This window comes from Periplaneta americana, chromosome 6 (genome assembly GCF_040183065.1).
Source record: "Periplaneta americana isolate PAMFEO1 chromosome 6, P.americana_PAMFEO1_priV1, whole genome shotgun sequence".
NCBI lineage: Eukaryota > Metazoa > Arthropoda > Insecta > Blattodea > Blattidae > Periplaneta > Periplaneta americana.
This window is the reverse complement of record NC_091122.1, coordinates 117892790-117904763: the sequence shown is the minus strand read 5'-3', so window position 1 is coordinate 117904763 and position 11974 is coordinate 117892790. Positions and strand designations below refer to the sequence as shown.

Sequence of the window (11974 nt, the reverse complement as noted above, 5' to 3'; positions counted from 1 at the left end):
TTTCTAGCAGTATTCTTCCTTTCTTTCCTTTTTATCTTTTTCCTTCAACAGCAACAAACAAGGTTTATTTTTATTTAAATTTGTTTTGCACCACATTACTACTCAACCATTTATGTTGCCCTTATCAGGATGCAATAGAAACTCGCATTTTAAGATTACCTGTCAAGGAAATTGTCAGCGATGCTGTAGGTATCTCGGTAAGCTATATCTTTATTTAAAACTTCCTTTCTTTCAATATAATTTCTTCTCGAAAAAGGAGACTCTAACAATGGATTAAATACATCATCATTATTCCTCGCATCTATTTCTGTTTATATTTTCCCGAAACACATAAAAACATTGAACCACACTCACTACTGTACTATGAAATACAATAGTACAACACTCTCGCTTAAGTCATAAACTAAGACATAACGGGTGAGAACAATGTGGGTCTCTGCCTGCTAAAAAGCGGAAATTTTTATGTTATTTATGGTCTATTTAGGAAGACAAGTCATCACTGCTATACCCAATCCATTCCACCCTTGAGACCAGTCCATGGATGGGAGGAGGGAAAGCTGACCAGGCCACGAGGCCAGACGAATTGTTTTTCAGGTACAACGTTTCAATTTCAACCACAAAGCCCGCGAAAACATATGAAATGCAGAAGTCAGACTCGACACGAGCGATTCTGGCCGCAGGAACAAATTTTTACTGCAAAACAGGTCTATATACATCACAAAGTTTTCAAATACTTCTGCAGCAATATATGCTTAATTCAAATGACTAATACAGAATATTATATAAAAACACAAAATTTCATTTCAGTTAAGCCAACTGACTCAGATCTGGCCTCACTTGCCTCAGTTAATCAGCAGCCACTGGTTTTAGAAAAAAACTGCTACATGGCAGTGAATTCAGTAGCACTTGCCACTAGACGGAAACAATCTTCCCTGCAGCATTGATGGCAGTGATGAGGAGACTGCCATTACACTCTGTCCCCACGGTACTCAGGCTTAGGGTGTAGCACGCATCTTGTAACAGCGTTGCAAACTATTCATTACTTAAACTGAATTATTATTAATTAAAGTATTAAAATAGTTACTCTTAAAGGCCTTGTCAACTTAAAAAAATGCACTTTTAGGTAGAAAATGATTCTAACAGAGTAGGTGTATAGATTAGTTTCTGTGAAAACCCGAGCGTCGTTCTATTAATAGTACAGCGACAATCCACAGTTAAAACCCCGGAGTTACAGAAGTGACGTCACAAATCCACTATGCAGAGTATGCCAGGCCCTGAGTAGCAGCAAACGGTAATTGTAAGCTTCTTCCCGCATCAGTCTCTTTCTATTATTAGTGTAAATTTCTGGTGTCTGGTGTCATGTCTTACATGAAATAGTTCTTTACACGAATCACGGCTGGAATCAGGCCATATCAATTTGAGCCCAGGAAAGATAAAATTGTAAGAATATGGAAAGAAAGCAGTGAGAATACAGACCGGACTGGTGTTTCTTCAGCAACTCATCAAGAGTGTTTCTGTTGCTGTGGAAGTGCAATGGTAAGGTATGTAAAGGAAAGTGCTGAGTGTACGAGTATTATGAGTACATAATTTTCATAATGCATTTCACGCTGTTGTACTAAACAGAGACACGTTGAATACTGCTAGGCATGTTATGATGGTGAGGACGGAGTCTTAATTTTGAAAGGGAAGAGTTACGGGAGGTAAATAACAGGAACATACGCTATGTAGCTTACAAACAATTTGTTTACTGAATTAATTCTTGGAATCCCCTCGGAAGAGAAACAAAAAAGTCATACCTTCATGGGTAATAAACGAAATTCGTCGTGAATACCCGACCTGACAATGAGTAGAGAAACTTTCAAACTACCGATAGAAGGGAAATTTCGAATTATTATTAATTAGAAATTGTTCTTAATTTTAAAAAAATCACCACAATTTATTATATTTTGCAACCAACACAAAGAACATTAAAAAATTATCTTAATTTTAACATTTTTTAACCATTAAATTGTTCCTACCTTTTATAAACTTTTAATAACTTTACCTCCAATAAACTTATTCTTGGTCATTTATAATTGTTTCAATGTTAGTGATAACTCGATGAGGAAAAAGTAATCAATTTCAAAAACTATTACAACCTGCATTTTTTAAAACAATTCAAAGTTTTAACTGATAAATTTTTATCAATATACACATCGAAATTTTTATTGGACAAAGGTCGAATAGAGAGAGTAAATATTCCTACACAATAAAAAATATAGCACTCTTGTCTATTTTTAAATTGTTATATTTCGGTAAAACCTCTTCTCCTATGGAGTCAGTGCACTCGTCACTACTGTAATTGTTTCACAGAACGATACATCCATATCATTTACTTCCTCACTTTCACAGTTTGAAATACTCCTAAAATTTCACTCCCCAGCCCACACTGCACACCTAATTCATTGCAATTTGTATGTGTGTTTAAATTGGCATCATCACTTGTTGGTCCCTGCTTCTTCGTTCACCGTCTCACAAAGTTCGCGGCATGAACTTGTAAATGACCAGTCTATTGCTTGCTTTATAATCTTCTTCCTTACATATGCACCAGTCTTTCTCTGGCATTGATGGGGTCCATTAATTTCATCCGGTTTCAATTTCAAAGAAGGAATTACACTTTTTTTTAAACTGATCTACTTATTTTGATAGGCAGAAGTTCATTTCAAAGCCGAGATGTAATTTCAAAATCTTCTGGTGTGAAGTGTTCAGAATAAACAACAGAATTCCGGGTGAGTTCGAAATTACACCGATTTATTCGATTCACCCACGCTTTGAATCTAATCGGTGATCTTTGGCGATTAGGAAATACATGAATACTTATTCATGTGTTCGTAATATTTGAACACCCAAAAACAAGACAATGAGGCATTTCCGATAGAATAGCACACAAAGGTATATATAAAATAATAAGACACTAGTTGCTTCACCGTACGAAACGCTATTGAGTGAAGCTCTAAGAATCGCATTGAACTACCTGGAGTTGTGACGTCACGACTACAGCCGGTGTATCATTATACACGCAGTTTTAAGAGAACGGAAAGTCGTAGAAACTTGCGATTTTCACTCTTATATTTCTCTAAACGAAACCTTTATTTTGAACACCACTTTATTTTTAAGTTAACAGGGCTTTTAAGCCATAAATGTAAAAAAACCATTATGAAAAATTATTTTGTTGCAACTTAAAAGTATTATATAGACGTAAATGTGTTTAAAACAAAAGGCCCGGTTAAGTAAGTAACTGCCATGAAAAGTTTTGTGAATAAAACAATTTTATTACTATTATAGAATCCTCTGACGTAGAGGTTAGGCCTATGTTTGATATGGTACAACATCTACCAAGACCAAGAATACTGAGAGACAGATCGAATCCTCTAGAAGAATACGATAATATTGATTTAGATTATCGAAAGACACATTCATAGCTCTCTTGCATGAAATAGGGCATCATATTGGAAAACAAATCGCACGCAGTAATACAATATCAGCAAGTAACCAGCTGTTGTTTGTCTTGCGCTATTACACAATATTAGCCTTTCAGAATGTGGTAGTGGATCACATTCACGTTTATAAATCTACAGTTTGTAGAATAATAAGATGTGTGACTGCATTGCAAGAATGAGAGAACAATACATTACTATGCCTCAAGGAAATTCTGTACAAACAGTAAAACAGGATTTCTTCTCAATTTGCAATTTTCCCAAAGTTATTGGTGCATAGACTGTAGCCATATGAAAATTCAAAGCCCTAGTGGACACTTGAATGAGATGTACCGAAACAGGAAGGGTTACTTCTCTATCAATCTGTACTAAGAATCGTTGCAAGTTGGCCTGGGTCAGTATTTAGTGCCTGTTCTTCTACTTGCAAAGTTTGAAAACAATGAATATCCAAAAACACAATATTACCACAGTCTAGTATATACAGTCGCGAAGCTCAATACGAAGTAAATATGCATCCATAGATAGTTGCTAAACACTAGGATCGCTACTATCGCCTCATTACAGACAATGCGAAATAGTACCTGCACATTCTATTGTTCCTAGTACCCTCATAAACTCAAGCTTCGTAACTGTATATAGTAGACTGTGATATTAACATAGCGACACGCACGTATAATAAGGGAATTATTTGCGCCGGCTACGATGGCTCTGTCGCTTTGAATTTTTCCGTTTGAAGATGGAATAGCTAACAGTTCGTTAAATATCACATTTGCAATGACCTATACTTTAAAGACTGAAATAGTTTAAAGGTCATTTATTTAACGAGAGAATAGCAATTTGTGGAACAGGTTTCTTGCAACCCAGTATAGATCTAGTGCTTGAATTGGATGATGATGATGATGATAAAGTAAGTTTAAGAACTTGGAAAGTTGTTTTCGGGTGTTTAATATAATATATAAAGAGTGTAGCGAAAGTAGTGGGCAAAACTTCAGGTAAAGCTTCCTCATATGTAGAGAAGAAAAAAAAAAGGTTATATAAACATGAGTCCAGAAATGCTTGGTTGCCGCTCTATAGGGGTTACAAGGAGGATTATTTTGAACTACAAAACTGATGTATTAGTTTCAGTTTGTGTACATTTGTTTACAGGAACTGTTCAATATGTCACCTCCTGTCTGAATACAGGCACCAGTTCGTCGCATTGACGTCTGGACCTGCTCCCAAATTCCTGGCATAGCACGTATTGTCCGACAGTGTTGCTCAATTAGCACACATTTCAGTCTGGATGTACGTAGACAACTTAATGCAACATTCCCTGGCCGATGGATAGGGCGAGGTGGAACAAATGCTTGGCCTCCACGCTCACCAGATCTCAACTCACTGGACTTCTACTTGTGGGGACACTTGAAGTTGTTTGTGTATTCGACTCCTGTGAACGATGTAGAAACTCTCCGCCTGCGAATTGAACATTTTTGCTCGATTTTAAGTCGTAGTGGACAGATGGACAAGGGTCTTACTGATTTAACACAGCTATTATGTGAGGCTGGATTGATTCTCAGAACCTCACTCTTTATTATGCTAGTACACATTCTAATTTAAACTCTACAGTAAAGTTCTGTTATTACTTTTCTTCGGCTTCGTTCGAAGCTTTAGTCTTTTCTCGGAACTCTTCCTAAATTAAAGGAAGTTTTTGTTGATAAGGTTTCACGTGTGTCCTACTTTTCGAATACTCTATTCACCCCTAACTATCCTATCTCTGTGAGCGCAGCGACACTTTAAGCTTTTTCCTTTCATGCTAACTTCAGCTGAGTTTGAGGATAAAATGCGTGAAACAAAAGTTTCTGCCAAACTTAAGGAAGCTGTACTTCGCTATTCTTGGTAAGATTCCAGAATTTACAGTACATACACTCAAATTATTTTTCTTCCTTCTCTTGTTCCGAACATAATAGGCCTAACTTGTAAATTACAATTTATCATAATATGTCAAGGTTCTCTTGCAACTCAATCGTCTCACAAATTCCTATCCGTAGAAATATTTACCAAACATATGGATAAAAGAAGTACTTCATATCATCAAATTCTCTTCATGTAATGAGAATCTCAAAGGCAGACAAAATTTTAGATAACAATTTTGAAATTTGTGGAAAGAGTAGCGATTTTCCAAAATGCCATTTAAATTTACAAAAACGTTAGTAATTCTTATATTTCTTAACCAGATTGGATTAAACTTTCTACAGAGAATATTTATATGCAGCATTATAAATGTAAAAATGTTCAGGTCTCTAGTTTTAAAATTTTAGGAAATTGAAACTTCACTTCAGTGTATTCTTATGTTAATATTTAATTTAAATACACATTTATTAATTTATGTATCATATGTAACAGAAACAAAGACACATTAGAAACTATTACATACATAAAACAGAAATATAAGTTAAAGAATTTATCCCCGTATGAGCAAACGCTTGTTGGGAGTTCAAAACCGCACTGAAGATAAGCAGAAAGAAGAAGATAAAATAAACAAATTAATATAAGCAATAAAACAGCACTGATTACACAAATAAGAGCCTATATGATAAAGAATAATCACAATTGAAAACGTTCATAACCAATATTTACAAGTATAATAATATAAGACTAATAGCCTATTAGCAATTAATTATCTAATCTTATGTTAAGTTCTCTTAATAATTTCTTTAATTTTAAGTTTAAATTTTATCATACTTATGTTAACTGAAACAGGGTACTGAGAACTTAATTTGTTGTAAAGTTTTAAGCAGCAATTGAAGCCATGTTTCATATCAGCAGCCATTGAACTTTTGGATTCTGGTAAAATGAAATAATATGTTTCTTCTCGTATTATAATCATGCAAATATTTGTTGAAAATTTTCTTGTTCTTATGAAAGAAAGTCAGTAATGTGTATGTATATATAAGCTCCAATTTCAAACGTAAAAATCCAAATATGAAGTTTAGTAGGGTAATCAAGAAGTTTTTTTCAGACAAATTTTGATTATTCTCATTTGTAGTAAATCCATCGACTTTCTTATGGATATAGAAACACTGCTCCAACCAACAATGCCATAACGTAATACATATTGCACAAAGGATAAATAAAATTAATCTTAAAATATTAATAGGGAGGTAAGAACGAAGTATAACAAATCTATATATAATTTTTGGTAATTTATTACATAAAAATGCAATATGTGTGTCCCATCTAATGTGCTGGAAAATTATCACCTATTACTAGGTAAAACTGTTATGTTTCTATATCCACTGCCTGTACAAATGACGTTCGTAATGTAACGTTTCCATCCCTACATTACTAACTTGAATCCACGGAATCTGTCTCCTTAATCCGTGCTCTAATTATGACCTTAGCACATATTCAACAAAATAATGTCATACCAGGAGTTCCTAGTAATTGTCATTGTGTTGTTGATCAATTTTAGAGGCGCAGACTGGAATAGATCAATGTCTGTTCCATGAAGCGTATATTTCATGTCGAACTACGAGTAAAGGCAGGCTATTCAATATATATCTACGAATGCATTTAGATTAAATTTAATTGATATGCTGTGAGTATGGAATACTATTCAAAACGGAAGTTGGTAGATACAATATGTACAATCTATTTCATGAATATTGTCACGTTTTGAAGTAGTTTACATCCAATACTTCATTTCTTTCCCACTGCTATGCTAGTAAGAACACAAGGCACAGAAAGAGCCATTCATATGAGTAGTGGCGTGCCGCTGTGCCTCTGAAATGTTGGCATATATCGCAAACGAGTTATAATTTGTGTGATGACGCCGCAGCTGCTACTCTAACATGAACACCACTGAAAACCGGAATACACAATACAGGCGAGTGCACGTGCACAGTAGGGGTGGGTGTAGAAGACGTAGTTGCGGTATAGTACGGCTAAAGAACGAGACGGAATTAATGGAATCTAGTGAACCTCATGCATATGTATTGGGAGGACGTTTGTATAATAAAATATTTTTAACAGCTATGAACGCCATGTTTAAAGGAAGCTTGAGATCATTGTGGTAGATCTATTGGAAGTAGAACGACTGCCTAGAGGAGTGGATTTTTTATATCATCAAGAATAATGTATATTTAGTCGATTATTTTAAGACTCTCCATCGATTGGGTACTTATTTACCTTCGGTGAAATTGGTGGCAACAAGATAATGTTTTGGCGATATGAACCGAGTATTCAGAGATTGTACATCAAATCGACGGCCCAGTTCAAAAGAGAAACAATTAAAATTTAAAGTTTTGAGACACCTGCATTATAGAAAGCTGTGAAAAATCAAAGGATCGTTGAAATTACTGCAAATTAAAATGATTGTTTTATATGTATTATAAGTTTCAAATTAGAATGATGTTGACTTAATTATTCACAGCAACATGAAGCCTTAAAATTCAGGTTTCTCAAAAATTCAAATTTTGAGTTGTTTCCCTTTTGTACTAGGCCGTAAAAATGACATCTAACAATTTTACCCATAATATATGCAGATACTGAAACAGTTTGTAAATTTGATTTGCTGTCCCAAATAGTGTTTTGTAATTAGTCGTTGTTAACTTGATTTCGTGACGATGCAGCTTCATTCTCCAGAAATTGCAATCCGTCATTGGGACGATCGAAATCCTCATGCAATTGCTCAAATAGAACACCAGCAAAAATTTCAGCTGCAAAATAAACAGAGGAATGTTAAAGTGGTTTTTGGCCGGACATTAAAATAATTTGTTGAAGGTGTTTCAACTGACGGTGTAGCTGCATTTTGCAGTGTCAGTGAATCAAAGTATACGAAGTATTGCAGAGGTGTGCTCATAAGACATTTGTCCGGTCCGCAATGCTGCATTCTTCGGTCTCCAGAAATGTATTAAGTGTGTATGGTTATATGTCTCAAAATGTGGTATGTAGACTGATATGTGTGTGTGAAAGTATGAAGTATATGAATATGAGGGAACAAGGTTTCAATTAAAGATTCCCAGATATGGAATATATAAAGTCTTGCAGAGGCGATCTAAAGTTTTTTCTGTTTGTATTATATTTTATGTTACAATTATTAGCAAAATAAATAAATAAATAAATAAATAAATAAATAAATAAATAAATAAATAAATAAATAAATAAATAAATAAATAAATAAATAAATAAATAAATAAATAAATGAATAAATGAATGAATGAATGAATGAATAAATAAATAAATAAATAAGTAAATAAATAAATAATTAAGTAAATAAATAAGTAAGTAAGTAAATAAATAAATAAATACATAAATAAATAAATAAATACATAAATAAATAAATACATAAATAAATAATTAAGTAAATCCGTTTCTATATTTACATGAATTTCTACAGCTGTGTTCACTAAAATTCATCGGTGTGGGGGAGGTACATTGTCTTCGTCTGCCAGGCTGTATATTGAAGTACTGACAGAGTGAGGCACACAAGAGAAAAGTAACAGATCTATAGACCAGCCAAGTTCCCGTTACCGACGGCAAGAGTCCGAAGTATTGAGCTGGTTGCATGTATCCTGGTTATAGCGATAGCAGCGACCTCATCTCCAATCGGTAGTAAGAAGTTGGTGGGTCTGTCCCGCGCAGTAGGTTAACAAGGGAATACTGATTACATCACAAAAGCCAAATTACGACAGCTTCTAATCGGCAAGAGGAAAACCAATATTGTTTTTAATTGAGATATTAACTTTTATTTTTTTTTGAAGTAACTAATATAAATAGGATGGCTGTTTAATAAGCTTTCAGAACTCTTTACACTTCATAAAGTATGTTGTGAAGAAGAATACGACCACCGATGTAGTTCAGGCGGTTGAGGTGTTTGTCTGCTGATCCAAATTTGGGGTCGGGTGTGGTTCGATACCCTCTTGAGCTGATTACCTGGTTCGTTTTTTTTTTCACTGTTTTCCTCAACAGTAAAGCGTATGTCAGGAAGTTATTTGACGAATTCTTATCCACATCTTGCAAAATATTATATCGCTGTCACTAATTTTACCAATGCTAAATATTAGTAGTTGATACAACGTAATTAAATGAACAATTAAAGCATTTTTATACAGAACAATGAGTAGTCTAAATCTCACCGCAACTGTCATCTACTAACCTTCGGACAAACCGCGCACGGAACATATTCTGTGGCGGACGTCGGCTCTGACGTTACACAAACACAGGTGATGTCCTATTTTTCTAAATGTAAATTATAATGAAAAGACAATATTTTATAGTGGAATTGCCTTGGTTTTGTCCACTACAAATACAACTCCTTCATCGCCGAGATTTGAACTCGGGTCTGTGGTCGTCATAAGCCAGAACTCTGCCAACTAAAATACCCAAGGTGACGTTATTTTCCTCCATGTCCTTTTTCACCTTCTTTTTGACAGACATTCAAATTCGAATTCAAATGTCAAATTCAAATTTATTCATAATTTACATTTGAAATGGTACATTTGAATAGATAACGTAATTTCCCATAACTATGGTCCAGGCACCCAACTATGGTCCAAAACGCATTATTTACTACTTAGTCCTCCAAGAGTTCGGTGTTTGCCATTTAAGGCGCCACTATGGTGGAATTATGTTCCCCATAGATACTTCTATCTACCATTACACGTGGCAATGATATGGATGCTTAACAAGGTCAGTGTGCATCGTTCTATTAAATGTGTGAAGACACGAAATCATTCACTTTGTGTTTGTCTGTTTTATTAAGCTCTCCTCTGTAGAACTGGTAAATTATAGATATATGATTCTTTGTACAATTAAACCTGGCTATATAGTGTTTACTTTCACGTAATAATTAGACTGGCAGAGGTTAAGAACTCTGTGTGAAAAATGTTTAACCTCAAGTGTACAAGTCAGTCCTCAACTATGTACCACAATTTTTCGTGGACCGTAGTTGTATTTCATTTTGAAATATTTGTTTTAATGAAATGTGAACAATTTGATTATTTACTTCTGCAAATACGGTATCTCAGTATATTCTAAAACACCATTTAACGTTATAGCCTAGTAAATAAAGAAACTGGCTGTTCCAGCATCAATGGTACTAGCACAAATAATGGTCCGGTAAAACAAAAATTTCAAGGTAGAAAGATCACAACCGTCCCTGTAAGTGGCTATGAGAGCGATGAAATTGAATTGAATACAGACTATGATGTTTCAGTTTCCGGTGTACTCTCCATATTTACAGACAGTGAGTCAAATGTGGAAAAGAAGACGAAATATGTTAAAATAATGCTAAAGGCACATAGTTATATGGTAGTTACTTATGAGGAGGAATTGTGGCCAGGAAAGTTTTGGAAGTGAAGAACAATGGAGCTGTTGTTTCATGTATAGTAAGAAGCGGCAATTACTGAGGGGAGGCAATATCCGCTATTAGTAACATCTGGGTGGCCACAAAATCAGTTGAACATTTGGACGACAATTGAAACAATTTGTAAGTTTTTACACCTTTTAATTATATCCATTGTTTGGCGTTGAAAATAATAGCGCAAGTGATAAAAAAAGAGTTTTTTTTTTCTGGGAAGCAATGTTTTCTTCATTTCATAATGGGTTTTCTGATTCTCACCTCATAAAAAAAATTGAGCAACTTTAGGAGGCCCGATATTTTTGCCGGTGAGTGTAGTTGTTCATTATTGCAGGAAAATTACTTTCAGATTTCACTTGTTTATTGTGTGTTTATGCAATGTGTACTAATAAAAAGAATCCATGTACTTTTCATTTATTTTTAATATTTCTGTGCTAGATTATGTTTCTACCCTTAAATTAGAAACTCAATTTATTGATTTACGAATAATTACAGATCCAGCTATAGTCCATTCATGCTTTCAAACATGAATATATGAGTGAACCATAGTTGGGAAACTCAGAATACAACTATGTACCAATGCTTATCATTTTTTCAACACTTGTAATTAAATAATTTCCAACACATATGTCAATATTTATTTAATATACACTTACAAGAGTCCGAAGCCAAAATTTCGCTTAATCTGGATGAATAGTATTGAATATACCAAGAAAAATGTGACAAATGTGGACCATAGTTAGGGGAAACTACGGTACCTGAAATGTGTTCGTGCTAGTGTACAGTCCAGTAGAGCCTACATAAATGTTACAGACATCAATAATAATGTTGATGATAGTAATAATAATAATAATAATAATAATGATAATAATAATAATAATAGTAATAAGAGAATAACAGTGACGGAGATAATACAAAGATAGTAATACAAATTAATAAATAATTATAATGAAATAAAACTATTAACGATAATAAAATAATAACTGTAAGAATGATAAAATAAAATATAAGAACCACTTAGCGAGAGTTAGCACAATTTATATAAGCATAGAATAACCAGAAAAAAATAACGAACTCGAAATCAACAAAAAAGTTCGTTGTATCGCAGACGACAGCAACAGCCATATTGATATTGTGTTATGCATTATTGGTAGGAGGG

General features: G+C 34.1%; 1 protein-coding gene across 1 annotated transcript in view; it reads left to right on the top strand.

The window, feature by feature from the left end:
• Positions 1-1081: 1081 nt before the first annotated feature.
• LOC138701674 (beta-glucuronidase-like) overlaps positions 1082-11974 on the top strand; it is a 55523-nt gene continuing 44630 nt past the window's right edge. Inside the window, exon 1 of the mRNA XM_069828817.1 lies at positions 1082-1541. The gene's annotated coding sequence lies outside the window, so the exon portion shown is untranslated. The remainder of the gene's footprint in view (positions 1542-11974) is intronic.